Genomic DNA, 22,611 nt, shown 5'->3' on the forward strand with positions numbered 1-22,611 from the left:
TTATTTTTTTTAAATCTATTGGGTATTTTGAGCTGAAACTTCACAGACACATTCAGGGGACACCTAGGACTTATATTACATCTTGTGAAAAAACATTCTAAGGCACCTTTAAATCTTGGTTAAAGTTGGCATACGGAAATTCCATTGGGAATTTACTGGAATATTGGATTATTGTGATTAGTTTTTTGCTGTGATCTCATGTGAGTGTCAGGTTGTCCCATCCTCACGCCGAAAAACACTGCACTGGGATAAGTTATTTTGATCAAAGATTGAATAAATTTTAATTTAAAAAAATAATAATAATGGTAACACTTTATTTTAGGGTCTTTTAACTAGTTTAGTTTATTACTAGCTTATTAGCATGCATATTATTAGAGTACTGGCTGTTTATTAGTACTTATTAAGCACATATTAATGCTTTATTGTGCATGACCTTATTCTACATTCTTAATCCTACCCAATACCTAAACTTAACAACTAACTTACTAACTATTAATAAACAGTAAATTAGGAGTTTATTAAGGGAAAAGTTTTAGTTAATAGTGAATACATGTTCCCTATACCAAAGTGTTACCATAATAATAATAATAATAATAATAATAATGTGCATGGATAAATCATTTATTTAAAAAAAAAGTACTGCAATCTTTCATAATAAATAAGATTTGTCAATTTAGATTTTTATGGTGACTATACTGTGTTTGAGACAAAAGTCTGTAATTTGTATTTATAACCTCTAGGTGACAGTATTATCCCAACAGTAAATATCACAATAATTAAAAACAGATGGGGTGTGATCTTGGGGTACCTGAAATATTAACAACCACAAGATGGCAGTCCAAATCAGCTTGTGATGTACTGCCATCCATTTTGGAGATTTCCCTGCATGAGATATTCTCCAGCATCCCTGCGACCCGACAAGCGGTCTAGAGAATGAATAGATCATTGAGGGAAGATTGCAGTCTAGCAGTTTGTATCAAAGTCATTCTGTTTTAATAGCTATAGTATTAGAATTTGCTCATCAAACAGTGAAATTATTGTTGTGATTACAGTATTATGAATCTATAGGGATTTTTTTTTTCTTTTTTTTCAGATTGGCAAAACATCATTGTGTTGTTGATGCTTCAGCATTCCTGCAAAAGAGCCTGTTTCAGTATTTTACCAGTACAATCATGTTAAAGGATTAGTCCACTTTTAAATTAAAATTTCCTGATTATGTTACAAATGCCACGGGACAAAGACTTCCTGTGATTTCTGATTATTTATTAAGTGCGCACACACATAGCATTTATCTCACTGGCACGGTGCACTCTCTAGAACTGCCTGGTCCGCAACCTGTACCGGAACCAAAGTTTTTATCAGGGATAACATCACATCTTCCCCCCTTTAAAAGTAAATAACATTCCTTTGAAATCTTTTCCCCCAATTTGCACTTGTACCAAAAATAACATTTTCATAACAACGTCACAACAAATGCACCACAGAATTTTCACAATGAAATTATGAAATTTAATTTTGCTTTTTTTTTTTTTTTTTTTTTTTAAAAACCCCATTCAACAAATTTCAATTAACCTTTCTGGAGGTCTAACAGTGCATTTTGGTCTGCAATACTTCCTAGGTGAAGCAGTATAATGTCCTTTGTCAGATCAGAGTCAGTCTGATCCACAGAACTGTTGTCAGCTTGTGCACTTGTGGAAATGTCATTTGACTGCGACTCGACTTCTTGAACAGTCACTTGTGGTCTTAAGTCTGTTCCTCCTTAGAATTGCACCACGCTCGGTCTGAATCTCGTATGACCGTGGTACTAATTCTCTTTTGACACATCCTTGTTGCATCCATGTTCCTGTTGTATGGTTCAGGATACGAATTCTCCAGGCTTGAGTTTCTGCAGGGTTTTTTCTTTCTTATGATACTTCTCTTTTTGTTTGCCTCTCCAGGTGTCAACAGATCCTGGTGGATGGGCAAATTAGTGCGTATCCATCGACCCATCAACATTTGGACTGGGGACAACCCATTTTGAAGCGGTGCATTTCTGTAAATCATTAGACTCCTATGGAAGTCTGTCTTTCCATTGTGACTCATCTTCACGAGAGCCTTCACGATCTCTCCAACTCTCCACCAGCCCGTTGGACCTAGGGTAGTTTGGGCTTGATGTGGTGTGTTGAAATGCCCACTCTTTAGCGAAAGCGTCAAATTCCCCACTGCAAAATTGCGGACGGGATTTGTGGTGTCCATGGGCTTGCCCTGACTGTCGGCAATGTAAGCAAAATAATGCCATATTTTGCTTTGTGCATTTGCTTTCTCAACAATTTGTAGATGGTCTGCAAGAGCACCTGTATTTACTGCCATACCTCTCGTTTCGAGACCATAAAAGCCGTTGCGCAGTTGAGAGGAATAAACACGCACTCAATGTGCCTCAGAAGCAGCGCGCTGCACGCACACTGCCCCCTGCTGTCGCACTTTAGGAAATACAGCTGGCACTCAAAGTACCGGTACTAATAAAATGAAGAACCGGACCGTTTTCAAAAGCAGGGTTTCGCGATACCTTCCGAGTACCAGTGTATCGTGCAATACTACTAAGGCCATACTGTGCATCTGCTGAGATTTGTGTGCTCTTGTGTGGGTCATAATATCTGAGCATTGGCTCCTCTGTAATGATGCATTTCAGATTTTGAAAGCATGCTTCCTGCTAGTGAGCCCACATCCACTCATTCTTTTGTTCGTGGAGACATCTGAGTGGAGTAGAATGTGTTGACAGCTGGGGAATGAATTTTGGCGAGGTACGTGACCATCCAAAGAAATCTTCTCACTTCCTCCTTTTGAGGCCATTCCATATTGACTATTGCTGAGGTTTTTCTTTGGTCTGGCATGACACCTTCCTCAGACAAAACATGATGAGATGATATGATATGATATGATATGATATGATATGATATGATATGATACTTTATTGTCAGAACATGTCTGAAATTTTTCTTGCATCACAGTATTTTACATGTTTGCAACAACCATCTCTTACACAACATCACTTAATCCACACACACAAAAAAAAAAAAAAACAACTTTTTACTACATCCCACGACACAACACAACACATTTACATTTACAGTACTCTTGATTTATGATTAAGTGTCTTATTTAGCTCAAGGATCGCCTGATGCACAAACGAATGTTTCAGTTTCAGTTTTTTGAATCTTGGGATTCTGTATCTCCGATTTGATGGTAATAATTCAAACTCATTATGCAAGACATGATTAGGATCAGAAATTATATTATTAGCCAATCTTATCAGATTATTATAATAAGATGTGTCATATAACTTCTCTAGAGGCTGGCCAACAATCCTTGAGCAGATTTTTAATTGATTAAACAGCTGTGTTTTTAACAAAAGTTAGACTCTTGACTGATTGGAATGTCTTGTGAGCTCTAGAACTTGCCTCAATCGTGTGTTGTGTTCTTGATGGTTGGAACCCCACACATTTATATGGTCCATCATAGTCTCTACGCCTGGTAGGAGCTCAAAGATCATGTGGATTGTTTTGTGGTACACTTCTGGTGCTGACAGAATGCCATACAGGAGATATAGAAAACAATATTGGGGTATTCTGGGGTATTTAAGGTACACAATTTTGAACTTGCCTCATCAAGTTTCATTTGCCAAAAACCGGACAACACATCCAGCTTACTGAACCACTTTGCTCCAGCAAACTGAGACATGATCTCTTCCCTGGTTGGCAGCTTGTTCGCGTTTGCACTTGTTCACACTATTGAGGTCTCGCGGGTCAAGACATATTCTCCATGCACCATTTTTCTTAAGAACAATGATGAGTGAACTCGCCCAGTCTGTTGGTTCATCAATTTTTTTTATGACATTTAACTTCTCCAAGTGAGCTAGTTCCTCTTTGAGTTTTTCACCAGAACCAAAGTTGTAATCGGGCATAACATCACACTGATAATTCACCCACCCCCATGTCATCTAAGATGTCAATGTCCTTCTTTCTTCAGTCAAAAAGAAATTAAGGTTTTTGATGAAAACATTTCAGGATTATTCTCCTTATAGTGGACTTCAGTTGGCTCAAGGTCAAAATTACAGTTTCAGTGCAGCTTCAAAGGGTTTTAATCAATACCAGATGAGGAATAAGGGTCTTATCTAGCGAAACGATCGGTCATTTTTTAAAAAAGAAATTAAATGTGTATGCTTTATATAAATGATCACCTTCCAAGTGGTTACGCCAAAACCGCACTTCAGTATTCTTCAAAAAGCTTACGCTGTACGTCCTACACCTTCCTTATTCTACTTATGCCAGTTCCGATTTTTCCGTAAATAGAATAGGAAAGGTGTAGGACATACAGCGTAAGCTTTTTGAAAAATACTGCATCTACAGGCAAATTGAAATCTAAACATTATTCAGTTACATCTTTTCACTGATTATAAAACAGTCAAGTTTTCCAAATAAAGGTCACTGTACTTGGATCTAATGACATGATATTTCATAAAATTTATACATAGTAGCCGAGCCTGTGGTCCAGGCCAAGGCAACGGAGGCTGCACCACATGGCTTTGATTTGTGGACTTTTTTTTCAAATAAGCATTGAGCACAACTCATAAGGTTTAGTAATGTTAATAAAGTTTTTTTCAATAATTGAGTTATTTTATTGAGGCCTTTTTCTTCATTATGATATCAGAATTCATAATTTTTGACTTTATGTCCTTAGAAGAAATTAAATTAAAACATACTAATTGTAGGAGAAGTGCATTCAAGTAATTGTATGAATTGAATTTTTAATGTATTTTTAAATAAATTAATAGATTGGTTTAAAAAAAAGCATCATATTATTAAACTCTTTCAACTCTTTGATCTCACACACAGAAAGGGAATGAGTTTAATATTATTGATATGACTTTAAGTAGACTTTATGACTGCTTTATCTAAGTTGAGATAAAGTAAAGTGTATAGTGACTGTACCTTAAGAACATCTTCATCTGTGGAGCTGCAGTCAGCAAAGTCAGAGACATCCGTTACAGAACCATCCTGTTCCACAGCAATGGTTCGTACAGCCACTGTAACCCTCTTACCAGTCAGCACAGCAGTGTTCAACAGCTCAGTGTCCTACACGGGACAGATATCAAAGTTAAATTTTGGATCTTGATACTGAGCTAAGCTTCAACTTTAGCAGTGGAGTTCAGAGATTTAAAAGGTTGGTCAGAGATTTAACAACTACAAATGAAGGTCAGAGATTTAACAAGATACGATAACACTGCTATCTAGTGATGAATTTAATGTCATAAAATCAGCGCCTTTTTTAACACATTTTATACATAAAAATAGTATATTTAGGGACACAAAAGCGGATTTTAGGTTTAGGTTTTAGGTTCGCCCGAAGGCCACCGCGCTTCAGCGGTGTGGTCACCACTTCAGTCAAAGCGGACAACGCACATGTCCTCCTCATAGAAGTGACGTCTCTGTTACAGAAGGGAGCCATAGAAATCGTTCCCCCCACAGAGAGCGAGTTGGGCTTCTACAGCCGCTACTTTGTTGTCCCCAAGAAAGATGGCGGTCTCAGACCCATCTTAGACCTCAGACTTCTGAACCTCTCCCTCATGAGACGGAAGTTCAGAATGTTAACGTTGAAGCAGATCCGCCCCGGGGACTGGTTTTTCTCGCTGGACCTGAAAGATGCGTACTTTCACATCCAGATAGCCCCCCACCACAGGCGATTCTTGAGATTCGCCTTCGAGGGTGTGGCCTATCAATACAAGATCCTGCCCTTCGGGCTGTCTCTAGCTCCCCGCACTTTACCAAGTGCATGGACTCGGTGCTTCTCCCTCTAAGGAAGATGGGGATCCGAGTTTTGAATTATCTCGACGACAACTCGTACCGAGCTAGAACACCACAGATCCGTGCTCCTCAGCCACCTTCAGTGCCTGGGACTCAGGGTCAACTTTGCAAAGAGCTCACTGCTCCCCAGCCAACGTATCACGTTCCTGGGCGCAGTCTTCGACTCAGTCCACATGAGGGCTGTAGTCTCCCCAGAGTGCGCTCTGACGATTCAGAAGCTCTCGGCATCGGTCAGGAACAATGCCCATTACCCTCTGAAGACCTTCCAGAGGATGCTAGGGCTGATGGCTTCCGCCTCCCCGGTACTGCAGCTCGGCCTCCTACGTATGCGGCCTCTGCAATACTGGCTGAAACTCAGGGTTCCACTACATGCTTGGCGGCACGGCCGCTTCTTAATCAAGGTCAATCAGGCCTGTGTTACAGCTCTGAGACCTTGGACAAACCCCAGCTGGTTCAAGCGTGGAGTCCCCCTTCAGGCGGTATCAAGAAGGAAGGTGCTCTCGAAGGACGCCTCCAACACGGGTTGGGGAGCCGTTTTCAAGGGCAGACCAGCCTTCGGCTCATGGACCCACGAGCAGAGCCATCTGCACATCAACTGCCTCGAGATGCTGGCAGTAGAACATGCCCTGGCCACGTTCCAGACGTTCCTGAAAGGGCACCACGTCCTGGTCCAGTCAGACAGCATGACGGTCGTGTCTTATATAAACCACCAGGGAGGTTTTGGAAACTAAAAATATGGAGGTTTTTTCAACTTACCCAATTTATCAACAATGGCTGGGTAACCAATTTTTCAGAATTTTTGCAGAATATGTTTACCAAATTGCTAAAAACCCACAAGGAATTGCTGTTCAAGTAGCATGCATAATCCACTCCAATCTTAGTAAAACCCAGAAACTTTCCCAGAGAGCTGTTGAATTAAATTTGCACAACTTTGTTAAAGGAAATTGAATAAATGAGTTCCACATCACTGAGATCACAGGAAATATAGGTGCATTGGTACAGTACAGAGATGTAATAACCATCTGGTGAAAGAGAAAAAAACAGTAACATCCTTATACCTGCAATCTTTCTCAAAAATGCTTTAATAGCAAATATCAATAACAACAACAGCATTGACAATAAATAATCACATCAAAATAGTTGTCTACATTTGTTTTTACCTGTCCCAATGATCAGTATGATAAAATAAACTAATAGCTTCACTGAGTTTAAAATCTGAGTTTCCACAGTGAAGCAGATCGAGATTATGATAGGTAGTTATCGAACTGTTTCTTGTTTAAATTAACTGGCCAATCAAGCATCGCAGTGTCATGTTCAATTCAATTCAATTCACAATTATTTGTATAGCGCTTTTCACAATACATATCGTTTCAAACCAGCTTTACAGAGAATGCATGTCTAAATTACAATTTAAAGAAGAATGCAGTTGTGTAATGTAATAATTTAGGCAATTAATTAAACACTGTTAGCATTTAACTTGAAGGTAGAAGCAATGAGCTCCTGGAAAAATGAATTACATATTAACAATAATTAGGATATATATAAATTTGGGAAAGTGCATGTTGCATCTTCTGAAGTCCTCACAGGAGTTGGCGGCGTCTCTTCACAGGTGTTGGTCATCTGAGGTCTTCTTAAGAGGCTGGATCCAAACTGAAGCTGATGTACTCTCTAGTCAACTCGGGACGCCTAAAACAGAAAAGCAAATGGAGAATAATTAGCGTAGCTGCTGTTCATAATATTAAGCAAAGATAGTCACGTGCATTTGATCAGCAGCATAAATATACAGCCAAAAGTATTATATTAAAATAAAAGGATTTTCAGATTTTGCACAAGTGTTTTGCCCATATTTATAATTACATGTTGCATTGTGTTGTGTTTTAAGATACTGATCATTTAAAAAGTAATAATAATTTAGATTTATACAACTATTTCAATCTAAATTTATTGGATATTAAAATCATGAACTGTAATGATTGATAAATAATATAATTGTCACTACAGTGAGATTAGAAAAAGAACTTGTACAATCATTAAAAACAATCAAACATACTCTACATACACCAATGCTGCATTTATTGGTTGAACAGTAATATTGTGAAATATTATTACAATTTAAAATAACTGTTTTCAATTTCAATATTGATAGCATTCAAAAGTTTGGCATAGGTTTTATATACTAATACATTTATTCAACACGGACACATTAAATTGATAGTAAAGACTTTTATTACATTACTGTAAGACTAATAGAACCTCAGATACCTTGATCTCCTGACAAACACATTGTCATGAAACTGCTTCGAGACTCGAAGACTGAGGATCCACGTGCAGAAGTTTATTAAAAAAGGGTAATTCAAATACACAGTCAAAAAACAGGCAAGGGGTCATAACAAGCAAGCAGTCCAAAACAGATACCAAGGCAGGAACACAGGTAAACAGAGACAGATGAGTGTTGACAACTGCTTTCAATTGAAAGTAGCTAAAACTGGTAGCTAAATCTCACTAGATGACATCATAATTGCAAATTAATTGTTCTAAATATGAATCTAGGTAAGGTTTGTCCAAAAAAAGTTGTTAGATTTGTTCCTATTCTGAAAAAAAAAATCTTAAAAGGGGCAGGGAAGTCACTAAATCAATCAAAAATCACCCTCAACAAAATCGTTAAATTGGCAAGACTAAGACAGATCCAGAAAACAGGCAGCAGGGTCAGAACCAAAAGCAGATTATCACAGGAACACTCAGAAATGCAATTGACAGTTACAAAACCTCACAGAGAATGATAGTTGAGAACCAGGCTTTTATAGGCAGAGCTAATGAGGCTAATGAGAAACAGCTGTTATGTGATCATGACTGATGAGTCCAGGCAAAGGATTATGGAGAATGGAGTCCATGAAGGGGTGGAGCATGGTACAGGCAGTGCAGATGGGCAGACAACCAGCACAGCAGCACAGGTGGGCTTAAAGACTCTCACAGCAGAGCAGACAGGGCTGAAGTCCACCAAGGCATTGCTGAGGACCACCAGGGTAGGGCAGGTGGAGCAACCTAAATAGGGTGAGCCTTACCTCTGTTTAACGTAATGTTACTCTTGCTAAGTGTATGTGGGAAACCATTGCATAACAAATGTTACTATTAGAGAAAGTAACATTGGTCGGCGTATCTGTTGTAGTGGTCATGACCTCTGACTAAAGATAGTGATTTACCTCTGTCTAGTGACCAAGACTGACAAGTTTGTGATTGTGAGACCAGTGTTAAACTGCCGGTGTGAGGCGCTCTGTACGACATAGATTCATAATGAGCGAGTACAATTGTAAGATAAGAGTTAAATAGATTAACGTACAAATGACCAAAAACCAATTGGCATTCAAACCTAAATTCGGCAAATTAAGATTAAAGTTTAATTGAAATTAAATTACTTTGCCATGCTGAAAAGATTAAATGCCAGGAAAACTTCACCTGTTCTATTGGAAACCATCACTAGGCTGACTAGGTGGGCCTTACATACATAAGACATATAAACATACATAAGACGTATGTCAAATAAATGTTGTTCTTTTGAACTTCCTATTCATCAAATAATCCAGAAAACATTATATCATGGATTCTAAAATACTAAAGGGGTCATATAATGCCACTTTTACAAGGTAGGTCTGATGTCCCCAGAGTGTGTGTGAAGTTTTAGCTCAAAATACCCCACAGATTATTTTTTTTGCACCCATAGTCTTTCAGAAATTCTTGATTCAATAAATAATTTAAAAAGTAACAAATCCCCAGGTACGGATGGGCTATCTGCAGAGCTATATAAAGCATTTAGTAAAAAATTAGCACCATTTTTACATAAAATGTTTATAGAGAGTATTGAGAAAACAATGCTTCCTCCCTCTTTATGTCAGGGGCTAATATCATTGATTCCCAAGCCCAATAGAGGTCCCCTTTTAATAGAAAATTGACACCCAATTTCCTTATTGAATACTGATTATAAAATTATTGCCTTAGTCTTAGCAAAAAGAATAAAATGTATTCTTAATAATATAATAGATGAGTGTCAATCAGGTTTTATACTGTACATCAGAGACATTCTAATAATATACGCTTGATTTTTGACTTTATTCAGATCTAATTTCCACTGATAGTGTTATTCCCTTTCTTGACTATTACAAAGTATTTGATTGTTTAGAACATGAATTTATGTTACAATGCCTACACAGAATGGGCTTCGGTAATTTTGTTTTGCAAATGTGTAGAAATGCTTTACTGTAATGGGAATAGCGGTAACACTTTACAATAACAGTACATGAATAATCATGAACTAATACCTGAATTAATAATTACCTCAAACATGAACTCATGATTAGTTAAGATATGAACTAATCATGAACTAATGAAGAGTGATCCTTAACTACGACAGGAGTCATAAGGATTCATGCATTTAGGGGTAAACTAAATCAAACAGTCTCATGAAACATGAACTAAGATCAGGGAACGTTTGCTGGGACCAGATTCAGAAGTTCAGTCTCCATCCAGACGTAGGCCGTGATCATACTGTACCTCCATTCTCTGACTTTATGAAACTGGGCTGAATACCGATATAGTTGTGATAGTACATGTATGTTTAACAGTAAGTTAATGATAAATCATGAGCTGAATTTGGTAAGTAGTTAACAGTGAATTATTTACGATGTGCCCCCTCAAGTAAAGTCATGACATAATTATGCATTATCACGCTATAGTTGATGTTAGTATATGCTTAGTTAATAATGAGTTAATTATGATTGTGCAAGTTCATGTTGAAGTAACTATTAATTCAGGTATTAGTTCATGATTATTTATCTCCCCATACCTTTTTCTAATAGCTACACAATTTTTAAATTTACATATTAAAGAGAGTCCTGTGAAGGGAATTTCTATTGCTGGTACGAAACTGATTATTAGCCAACTGGCAGATGATACAGCGTTGTTTCTAAGAGATATCTCTCAGATCCCTATTGCTTTAACCTCTCTTCAGTCTTTTTCTATGCATCTGGCCTTTTGCTTAATATTAATAAATGTGAGTTACTCCCAATTAAAAAATGTGCTGCATCCTCTATTTGCAACATTCCCATCAAAGATAGTGTCACATATTTAGGAATCAAAATAAAAGATAAAAGATGCTAAACTAAATTTTTCCTAACAAATAAAGTTAAAGAAATATTATATAAAATTATTCAAAGATTTTATCCAGTTAAAGCTGCAGTCCGCAACTTTTTTGTGTTAAAAATGTACAAAAATTATATAATGAGAATATACAATATGAATCTATTTTCCAAACCGTGTTTTTGTGTTATTCTGAATCATTATGGTACACTTATAATAAGTGTTTATATTCAGACTATTTCAGACCGGACTGGTAGGACTCGCCGCAGAGTATCACAGGAACTTCGTGACTCGCCATAGACATACATGGAGAAAAGTAGCTCCGGCTAGAATGTTCATCCGCAAGACGCGTGCAGTTCTGTTTATTGATCGCTAGAGGGCCAAAAATCGCGGACAGCAGCTTTAAGTACTTTTTACAGAAATTTAGAAGTGACATTGATACATCCTGCTCTTTTTGTGAAGCCTCTACTGAAACTGTTGATCATTTGTTTTGGGAATGTCCTTTTACTTTGTCTGTCTGGAATAATATTGATGCTCTGATTGTCCAAAATGTTTTTTGTAACTTTTCTTTATCATATAGACACATTCTTTTTGGGTTTATGTTAAAGACAAGAATGTACTTAAAGGTACACTATGTAAGATATTCGCAGTAAAATATCCAAAAACCACTAGGCTAGTGTTATATATTTTGTCCAGCTGATGACTAACAATATCTCTAATGTTTTCAACTACTTGTAAATCATGAGAAAATTCCCATTCTAAACAGTGACACGGGGCAGTGCAGTCGCCTGTCAATGATGTCAGTACCCTTTGTTACCGCCTTTACTGACGTAGAAACCACATGACAACAGTGTTGTGGACAAATGCGGAAGTAGTGTCTAGCATCCAGCAAACCACTAGCTTGCTTCAAGCAGTCCCTTATTTACTTCTTGCACATTTTATGGTGGATTGTGTTACTTATTTATGGAACATAATTACTGTTTACCATCTGCCGCTGGTTCTGTCGACAAGGACAGCTCCCGTAAACCTCATACTCATGACCGGAAAAGCGGAAGTGGCGCAGGCGACTGTGACATAATAAAAGTCCCGCTGCTCGTGGGGCATGTGTTGCGCAATCGCTCCAGCGGCCTCGTTCAGCTCCCGCAACACTCGGTCCTGCTCTGCTTCATACTACAATAACTTTAATAATCGCATCCATGAACAAGAGTTCTTCCCGACTCCAATCCCTATTTTTTTGCACCGTCCGTTGAGATGAGACCACATGTCCCAAGATTCCGCTCTAAAACTTGGCGTCATCAAACTACGCCTTTGTTTTGAATAGGCTTCTAGCGACCTCTAGCGGAAAAAAAATATTACAGATTGTACCTTTAATGCAAGTTTTTGTATAAACCTTCTTTTATTTATTGGAAAGTTTTATATCCATAAGTGTAAATACATGAAAAGTAAACCCCACTTTAACTTTTTCAAACAAGAATTGAAGATGTATTTAAATACAATTTCAACTTCTGTTGAAAACAGAATGAAAACATCCAGAATTTGTGCCATGTTTAATATTCTTCCTTAATATATCTATTTTTTTTCTTCTCATTTTCTCCTCTCTAATTTTTGAAATATTGTTTATTTTTGTGCATGTACCAACTTCTGTTCTGGTTGTTAATATTGCAATAAAAAAAATAAAAAAAAATAAAACGAGGATGACAACCAAAAAAAAAAAAAAAAAAAAAAAACTGTTCAGCCTTTGTTCAAACAGGTGTCGTCGGACAATGATGGTGAGACACAAGAAGTGACAACATGTATAATGCAACAGGACGCTTCTGAACGGTTAGTTGATGAATTTATGTAGCTGATGTGAAGTTAACTATCTTAAAGTCTTTGATTAGCATATTCTGTTATATAAGATGCCTGCAGAGTCAGAAAATAAATGCTGCATGAAGATAGACCAGGTATAGTTTAGTTTAATTACGGTTATAACTTACGTTGTCATCTTGATTTTATGACATGCTATTGCATTTGTGTTACATACTGTATTGCAATAACATGGCATCACCCCTTTGTTGCTTGTAGTAGTCCCTACCAACATTTTTTGTCCTTAAACAGAGAATTCTTTAAAAGAAAAAAAAGTACATTCCTACTTAAAGTGCTCTATTTTTGTGCACTAATTTTGTACTAAATATATTAAAAATTCATATTTAGTACTTCTTAAGATAATCTTAAGGTCATCTAAGTGTACTCAACTGTGCTATTTTGAGACACCATGAAATATGAATTAAAATGTGTTTTTAATATACTATCTCTGTATTTAAAAAATATATTTAGTTACTACTTGTAGTACACTATGGATTCAAATGTACTATAAGCATCTAAATACATTTTTAAATACAGAGATAGTATATTAAAAGCACATTTTAGTTTATATTTAATGTTGTCTCAAAATAGCACAGTTGAGTAAATTGAGATGTTCTTAATGTAAGGCCCGCCTAATGGGTCCAATGACGGTTTCCCACAGGACAGGGAAGGTTTAAGCGTGTATGCCTTTTCAGCGTCTCTGTGAAGTTCACTTAATTTCACTCGTTTAATCTGACTCCAATTTCAAATGATTCTTATTCTAAGGGTTGTGTCTCCAATTAGAAATTAATCATTTGTTATGTATTAATTTAGATATTTGATTATTCTGAGTATCTCTTATTTTCAATTATTCTTTCATTATGGACCCATATCGCTTAGAAAAGTCACTTCGGCCGTTTTAGTTCTTTTCACGATCACAAACTCGCCAGTTCTGGTCTTAGTCAGAGGGTGCAGAGTTTACTAATGCATTTGAGTCGAACCGCCACATGCTTGTTCATACAAAAACACAGTTTTCTTAGTCACGATACTGCAACTTGCTAAACCAGATGATATACCAAAATCAAAAGGTCCCATGATGTGCCCACATGCTCCTTTCATTGAGCCTTTAGTTTTAATCTATCCTGACGCAGATTTGCGGAAATATGGACTCCAATAATCTACCGGTCATAATGATTTCAGAAGAATCCAGAGTAAATCAAATATAACATTTTATTTGTCAAGTAAAAATGGATCATGCCAATTACATTACAATTAGACAATTAGAAGCCAATTCAGAAATGGTAAATGCATAACATCGATTACTCAAAGAAATGCATATATACACAGGGATGGGTGAATGTCCTCAGACATTCACCCACCTCTTTGTGGGGGTCTCTCCTACAGATGATCCCACATGACTGCTTTGCTCTTTACCTTTTATACCAGAACCAGAACAAAAGGGTTGTAAATATTTACTATACCAGCACCTGTTTTGGGGGGAGAGAAGTGGGTTTTCACAAAAGGCACCACCCAAAAGAGGACAGAATTTTCCTTAGTTTTCAATCTTCTTCATGATACTAGTGACTGCTGTGAAATTGAGACCATCTAACCAATCGCACTGAGACAATTTAAATGATACCAAACATGAAAAGGGAAAAACAATAGATACACAAGTTACATTATATGTTTTGAATAACTTTCAGTGACTTGAGCCAGAGGAAGGGGATGTGTGTGTGTGTGTGTGTGTGTGTGTGTGTGTGTGTGGTGGGGGAGGCGTTGTCCTTTTGGGTTAGGGCGAGGCGTTGTCCATTGCTACTTCTTTGAGATCTTCTTTCCAGATTAAAGTTTTATTACTTTATTGCAGGACGCTTGATCTCAGTTTTTGTTTAGCAGGAAAATCAAGCCTTACATTAAGATTATCTTAAGAAGTACTAAATATGATTTTTTAGTATATTAAGTACAAAATTATTACACGGAAATAGAGCACTTTAAGTATATTATAGAAATGTACTTTTTTTTCACCTGGGTTTGCAGATGTTGTTTATGCTCTAACAGAAACATTACACACTAACTAAAGTTAAAAAACCACAAACACATTGATGAAAAGCATAGCATGAAATAAACAAATTGCAAAATAATCCTTTTGATCTTTTATTTTCACATGAGTTGGAACTTTACTGATTTGTCAAGCAAGTAAAAATATATATAAAAAATAATATAAGCCTATTCAATTCACATCATATTTTTAAAACTATTTTAAATCTTGGTTAACACTTTGATGCACAGCATGGGTCAAAAATGACCTGGCTGAGTTTTTATTTTCTATATCTTTGCAAGAAATTAATTTCATTATTCAGTATTCCAGGTGTTCCTCAATTAACTCCTCATTTTAATTTTTTCTTTCTTTTCAAATAAAAATCATTTTTGTATCACTATACCCTTCTAATGCACATGTGTCAAAAATGACCCGTATTCATTTCCTATGTTGTTTCAATCATGTTTGTGTGTTTCTTCGCTGAATCTTTGAAAGAAATGTATTTTGTCATTTATTTATTCCAGGTATTCATTAAATATCTTGTTTTTGATTTTCTACAAATAATTGTTTATTTTTTCTTTCTTACTTTATAAACAAACACAGTTTCTACATCAATTTTACACACATGGGTCAAAAAAGACCCATATAGAAATCTTTAATATTTGCATATTTTTGCAAGTAGGAACATTTACTGCAGACAACTGTTCATCTGCCACACATTTCACATCTTAACAAGGCTACTTTTATGTATTTAATGGATGTAAGTCTTATTATATTTAATATACTAGGCTATATATTTCATAATTTTTTGTCATAAATCAATGCAATTGGTCACCCTTTAAGTCTGTCAGTGTTCCTGAAAAGTAACAGATTTGGACATATACAACATGGGTCTAAAGTGAGCTGAATGAGTTATTATTTTCTATATCGCATATATTACAATACATTTCATCATTAATTATTCCAGGTATTACTCAATAAACAAATCCTTATTTTAATTTTTCCTTTCTTTTTGAATGAATTTTTTTTTTGTGTGTCGTTACCTTTCTAAAGGCCAAAGTATACTTCACTTTTTATGCGTACATGAGGGTCAGCATACAGATTTTTGTAACTTTTTATAATTTCTGCCGGATTTCTGTAACTTTGTATGTGCAGGTTGCACATACACATTTAAATTGCGTTCGACTGTGTGCAAAGTATTCTTTCAGCTTTTTTTACAGTGATGTCATCATCCACCTTAGTTATGTTGAGGACCAGCCACTAACACTCTAGAAAAAGACAAGAATATTTTCAAATACACATCAAACCGTTGATTAATACACTTATTATATATTTTCACTGCTGGACAGAAACCTGGTTCAAAACTGTTTCTTTTCAGGAACACTGATAGATGTAAAAGGTGACCAGTAGCATTGGTTTATGACAAAAAATAAAAATTATGAAATATAATATATCGCCTATGAAATATAATATGACTTTTTATCCATCAAATATACAAAAGCCGCCATGTTGAGATGTGAAATGTGTGGCGGAAATTTGCAAAGGTTTCTATATGGGTTATTTTTTACCCATGTGTGTAAAATTGATGTAGAAATACAAAATCTGTGTTTGTTCATAAAAAAAAAAAAAAAAAGAAAAAATCAACAATGATTTGTTAAAATCAAAATCAAGATATTTAAGGAATACCTGGAATAGATAAATGGTAAAATACATTTCTTTCAAAGATTCAGTGAAGAAACACACAGACATGATAGAAATAACATAGGAAATGAATACGGGTCATTTGTGACCCATGTTGTGCATTAGAAGGAGTTTTCATAGCTTGTGCATCAAATGGTTAACGTTGGTATTTGGAAAGCTGAAAATGCTAGACTTTTCATTCCTATTATGACATACAGCCATATCACCCTGTAGCCCAAGACTGGTTGCCCACTGAAGCTAAGCAGAGCTGAGCCTGGTTAGTACCTGGATGGGAGACGTCCTGGGAAAACCAGGTAGCTGTTGGAAGAGGTGTTAGTGAGGCCAGCAGGGGGTGATCACCCTGTGGTCTGTGTGGGTCCTAACGCCCCAGTATAGTGACGGGGACACTGTACTGTAACAAGCACCATCCTTCGGATGAGACGTTAAACCGAGGTCCTGACTCTCTGTGGTCATTAAAAATCCCATGGCACTTCTCGTAAAGAGTAGGGGTGTAACCCCGGTGTCCTGGCCAAATTCTCTCCATAGGCCCTTACCAATCATGGCCTCCTAATAATCCCCATGCATTGAACTGGCTCTTTCACTCTCTCTCCTCTCCACCTACAGCTGGTGTGTGGTGAGCGGACTGGCGCCGTTGTCCTGTGGCTGCCGTCGCATCATCCAAGTGGATGCTGCACACTGGTGGTGGATGAGGAGAGACCCCTGATATGATTGTAAAGCGCTTTGGGTGTACAGTAGTACATATGAAAGCGCTATATAAATGCCTCATTCATTCATTCATTCATTCATACATTGGCTTGATTTTATCAGTTATTTTGATTAAAGATTGAATAAATTTGAATTTTGAAAAAAATAAAAATAATAATAATTAATGATGTGCATGGATAAATCATTTATTTAAAAAAAATACTGCAATGTTTCATTTAAAGAAAAGAAAGAAAGAATTGTCATTTTTGATTTTTTTTTTTTTTTTTTTAATTATGGTGACTAATATCTTTGGGACAATATTTGTATTTTTAACCACTAGGTGACAGTTTGACCCCAACAGTAAATATCACAATAATTAAAAAATAGAAGGGGTGTGATCTTGGATACCTGAAATATTAACAACCACAAGATGGCAGTCCAAACCGGCCTGTGATGTACTGCCATCCATGCAGGAGATTTCCCTATGGAGATTTCCCTGCCCTTGGTCCGAGATGTTGAGAGGTTTTCCAGGACAAGTGGTCTAGAGAATGGATAGATCATAGATGGAAGATTGCAGTCTAGCAGATTGTATTGAAGTTATTCTGTTTTATAGGTATATAGTATTTGAATTAAAGATTTGCTATGTAAAAGATTTACAGTATGTAACATTGTGGAATCTCAGACGTCCTGTCAACTGCTCATCAAAACAGTTAAATTAATGATTACAGTATTATGAAACTATAAGGATTTTTTTTTTCTTCTTCTTTTTTTTTCCAGATTGGCAAAACATCATTGTGTAGTTGATTCTTCAGCATTCCTGCAAAATAGTCTTTGTCAGTATTTTACCAGTGCAGACATGTTTAAATCCAGTTTTGGAAAGTTCCCAGAGCTCCATGGCTGTCATGAACACAGCCATACATATTTAGGTTTGTGATACTTCCTCATGCGGAAGTCACATGATTATAAGAAAGTTCATTAATTATGTGAAAGTTACTGTCATCTTCATGAAGATAGCTTATTCCCCCATTCATTAGATTAAGTTACAGTGTTATAACATTTGATAATTGACAAATGCATTTAACATTTTACAATGTTTGATTGTCTTTATGCTTTAATATTAAAAAAGAAATAAAACTTTTTAATCAGGCATATAATTTATATGTAAACATTTTTAATTTAATTAACTTTTATTATGATTAATTTTAATATATAGGCTATATGATACTCTGTCTGTCTTGTCGATGTGGTTTGTATCAGAAAGTAAACATGCTGACTTTCCCACAGAAAGCTGACAATCAGGGTTTGGTTTCAGAATCTTGGCGACTGACAAACAAAACCACAACCATGAACTGGTTATAGTATGTTCTCCCTGAACAACTTTCCAAAAACATCAATCACAAGAGAGACATTTTATTACATACTTAGTCTCTATGCAAATTTCAATCTAAACATTTTTCAGTTACATCTAAATAATATGTCATATTAAATATAGAAGCATTTCTTTTCACTGATTGTAAAATAGTCAAGTTGTTCAAAATAATAAAAAAGGGAACAGAGATTGTTAAGGTAATTAAATCTCAAGTGTAAATAGACCACTGATCCAAATATAAGCAAATATAAGCATCCCAAATTTATTAGAAAGCAGCTGTAGGCCCTTGATAGATTCAGTCTGATTTTAGTTTGTGTGGAATTTTTCAGCCTGAATTGAGTTGTGATCTTGCAAAGATGCTGAAGTGCTATTGAAGGGTGGGGGACGTATAATTATATAGATGTCCTAAAACTTAGTCAGTCTGTATGCACCAGAGCACATTTGCTGTATTTAAGCATTTATTAAAGGTGATAGAGAGGATTTTTTCGTCGACTGAGAATCCAAAGACTGTTACTGAGTTTTTGAAATGAGCGCATGCGTAAGAACAGCCCCCCTCCTTCACATCTCCTTTCTAGGGAACGCTCCCAAAACTCGTGCACGAGTATTGGAACACGAGTGTTTGTTTACCACCGGCATATGCTGTGTCGTGTTAGTGGATTCATTATGTCGGACTCACCACAGGTAACTCATAATCTGCAGTTGTTACTCCTGACAAAAACATTGTAATTCGAAAAATATCTGCCAAATACAATTTAAAGCATTTCCGACATTGTAAGTCGAAATATTGGATACGTTTGTATTTAGGCACGAACTGTATCGATAAAGCTTAGCTATCGTATAGCATTACAGCTGCTAACTTAGCATACTGAATATGCTTTATTTTTCTGTAAATTCGTGAACTCAGTTGTAATTTACTGTGTATTAGAGCACTGAAGATGACACAACGCTACTCCCATTTCAACTAGAATGAAGTATTTAGCAGACTGGTCACTACCTTACAACTACAGTACAAGAACAACGTCGATATACCTGAATAACAGTACAACAATAATTATTCCACAAAGAAAGAATAATCAGTTACCTGTCGAGAAGAATTTTTGCGAACTGCGCATCTGTCTTTACACCTCTCTGTTCCTTCATTGCTCTCCAGCGTTTAAATATTTCTCCAAGAACGACTCTGGTTAGATTACATTCTTCTGGCAATTTTCTCCTCTTCTCAGTGACTTAAAGTCTTTCTTTTGCGTCCTCCTTTGGGTTTCTTCTCTTCCATGGTGCAAATTCGAGGAGGAAAGCAGGAGCGACAATGAAAACAAACCGAAACTAACGACGGAGATTCATGTGCTATGCGCATGCGGCGCCTGTGGAAAGTTACTGGAGCGCGCACGTCTCTCACAAGGAACGTAATGATGATCGCGTAAACGATTGGCTGATGTTTTTAAGGCCCTACCTCGTGCACAGATGATGTATATTAATATTATTACTTTCAGTGCACCTAATAGTCTTTTACCAGTTAGTAAAGACAGTTTCAAGTAATATTGCAAAAATTTATAAAACAAAACATCCTCTTTAGCACCTTTAAAGGTAGCGAGAAAAAAAAAAAACAGACTGTGTGGTGAATGGAAGGTGCTAGAAACTGCTCTACTATACCCTAAAATCTAAAACCAAAACTGCATTCAGTGTTGCAAAATAATTCCCCAATCCATTAAACCACCGGAAGAAACCATTAACATACATACATAAACATAAACCGGTTTGGAGAAGAAGAGCTTCTAGCCAATGAGAGCAGAATTATTTTGTTATGTCATTGGTTTCTATGTCAATTTGGAGTTGATCATTCAGAAACAGGACAAAAGAATGGAGAACTGAAATGAAAAAAGATCAATGTTTAAATCTATTCACTGCAGATATTCTTTACAACTTAAAAGTCTTTACTCTTAAATAAGTCAAACAGGACTGACTGCATATACTATACTGCATAACTACTATACGCATCCATTCAGAATGACTAAACACAGTGAAATACAAGTAAAATAAAAACAAACATTCAGAATGTGTAGAAACGCATCGATCAGAAGGTGGGTCGACGTCACCAGTGAACAGTTCCTCCGTCAGAGCAAGCGTTCGTGTCTGTGTTTGGAGTGTCTGACACCCTTATACACAAACATCACTGACCCTCACAAACTCTCTTCGGTGAGCATCCATCGCAGGACACTAATGTTGACAACAATGCAAATAGCCTATATTTAAATGTGTGCATGCAAAACTACGATGTTATAGGGATCAGTACGGCGAGAGCGCACATACACGGTTTGTTTGTACCTCAATAAAAACGGACTCACACATGCCTAAATTATGACTCCTGTATGTCACTGCAATCTTCTTTACCTACAGTCGTCATCTCCAAAACTTTACTAGCAAGTCACTGGTTTGATTTATCCAAGCGGAAGTTGTAGCTTGCGTACAGCGGTTGGGAATTTTGAGCTGCCGTTCAGTCTGTATTTCTCACACAGTGCGATGAGAAACGGCTCGGACTAGTCCGAAACAATCAATGACAGAACATGAGTGTAACGATGTATGCATGAGGTCTGGAGAAGGCAGAGGAAACAGGTTTTCAAAAACTCATAGACTTTAATCAAACTCAAAAGGCAGGCAAACGGATGGTGCAAACACATCTTAAGACAACAGAGACTGGACAAGGAGTGCAGGAAAGAGTTAAATAATGAACAGAAACTAGATGATTAATGATTAACAGCTGAAACTACAACTAATGGTAACCATTATTATTATAATTTTTATCACTGAAATGAACAATGATTTGTGTCTTTATTTTTCCTCTGTGTTGTTACAGAAATTTCTTAGTGACACAAAGAGCCTGTATCAGGCTGAACTGGAGACGGTGGACTTCATCGGTCAGGCGGACGCGGAGCAGGTCGACATCAACAGCTGGGTGGAGAAACAGACACAAGGTGGAGAAGCAGTTCAAACCTCTTCTGAAACTTAACGCAATGTTAGGAAGAAAGAGCACAATGATGTCATTAATGTGACATCACTTCATCGATTAAGCGCTGTATTACTGAAGTCATCTTCATTTATATAGTGCTTTTTACAATACACATTGTTTCACAGCAGCTTCACAGTGGCAAGAGGAAAATTATTGGACAGAGATTGTTTTGGCTTTACAGAAGCTCTAGGAAAAAGTTATTGAGTTAAAGTTGTTTTTTGATTGAATCACTTCTGTGGTAAAAATAGTTAATCATTAACTTAGGCCTTTTCAACTGAAAACAGAAGACATTTAAAGGTCCCCTTGAACATGTTTTTAAAAGATGTAATATAAGTCTAAAGTGTCTCCTGAATGTGTCTGTGAAGTTTCAGCTCAAAATACCCCATAGTTTTTTTTTTAATAAATTTTTTTAACTGCCTATTTTGGGGCATCATTAACAATGCACTGATTTACACTCGGCCCCGCCCCCTGCCAATCGCGTCTGCCCTGCCACACGAGCTCTGGACTATATTACAGCGCATTTACAAAGTTCACACAGCTAATATAACCCTCAAATGGATCTTTACAAGATGTTCGTCATGCATGCTGTATGCATGCTTCGAATTCTGTGAGTAAATGAATTATTTTGGATGTAAACGTTTGTTTCTCTATGAGTTTGAGGCTGTGCTCCGTGGCTAATGGCTAAAGCTACACTGTTGGAGAGATTTATAAAGAATGAAGATGTGTTTATGCATTATACAGGCTGCAAGTGTTTAAAAATGAAAATAACGACGGCTCTTGTCTCCGTGAATACAGTAAGAAACGATGGTAACTTTAACCACATTTAACAGTACATTAGCAACATGCTAACAAAACATTTAGAAAGACTATTTACAAATAACACTAAAAATATCATGATATCATGGATCATGTCAGTTATTATTGCTCCATCTGCCCTTTTTTGCTATTGTCCTCGCTTGCTTACCTAGTCTGTTGATTCTGCTGTGCACATCCAGACGTTCTGCCCTTTCTAATGGCTTGAATATGA

At 36.5% G+C, this 22,611-nt stretch overlaps 1 long non-coding RNA gene across 1 annotated transcript; it reads right to left on the bottom strand.

Annotated features, from left to right (window-relative positions):
- Positions 1-6,895: 6,895 nt before the first annotated feature.
- Positions 6,896-19,940, bottom strand: LOC125246680. Its single transcript, XR_007179934.1, has 3 exons — positions 19,665-19,940; positions 17,623-17,755; positions 6,896-7,526 (listed from the first exon to the last, which is right to left on the bottom strand). It is a non-coding gene; the product is annotated as an uncharacterized LOC125246680 (long non-coding RNA).
- Between the last annotated feature and the right edge of the window lie 2,671 nt (positions 19,941-22,611).

Source organism: Megalobrama amblycephala, linkage group LG15 (assembly GCF_018812025.1).
Source record: "Megalobrama amblycephala isolate DHTTF-2021 linkage group LG15, ASM1881202v1, whole genome shotgun sequence".
Taxonomy (NCBI): domain Eukaryota; kingdom Metazoa; phylum Chordata; class Actinopteri; order Cypriniformes; family Xenocyprididae; genus Megalobrama; species Megalobrama amblycephala.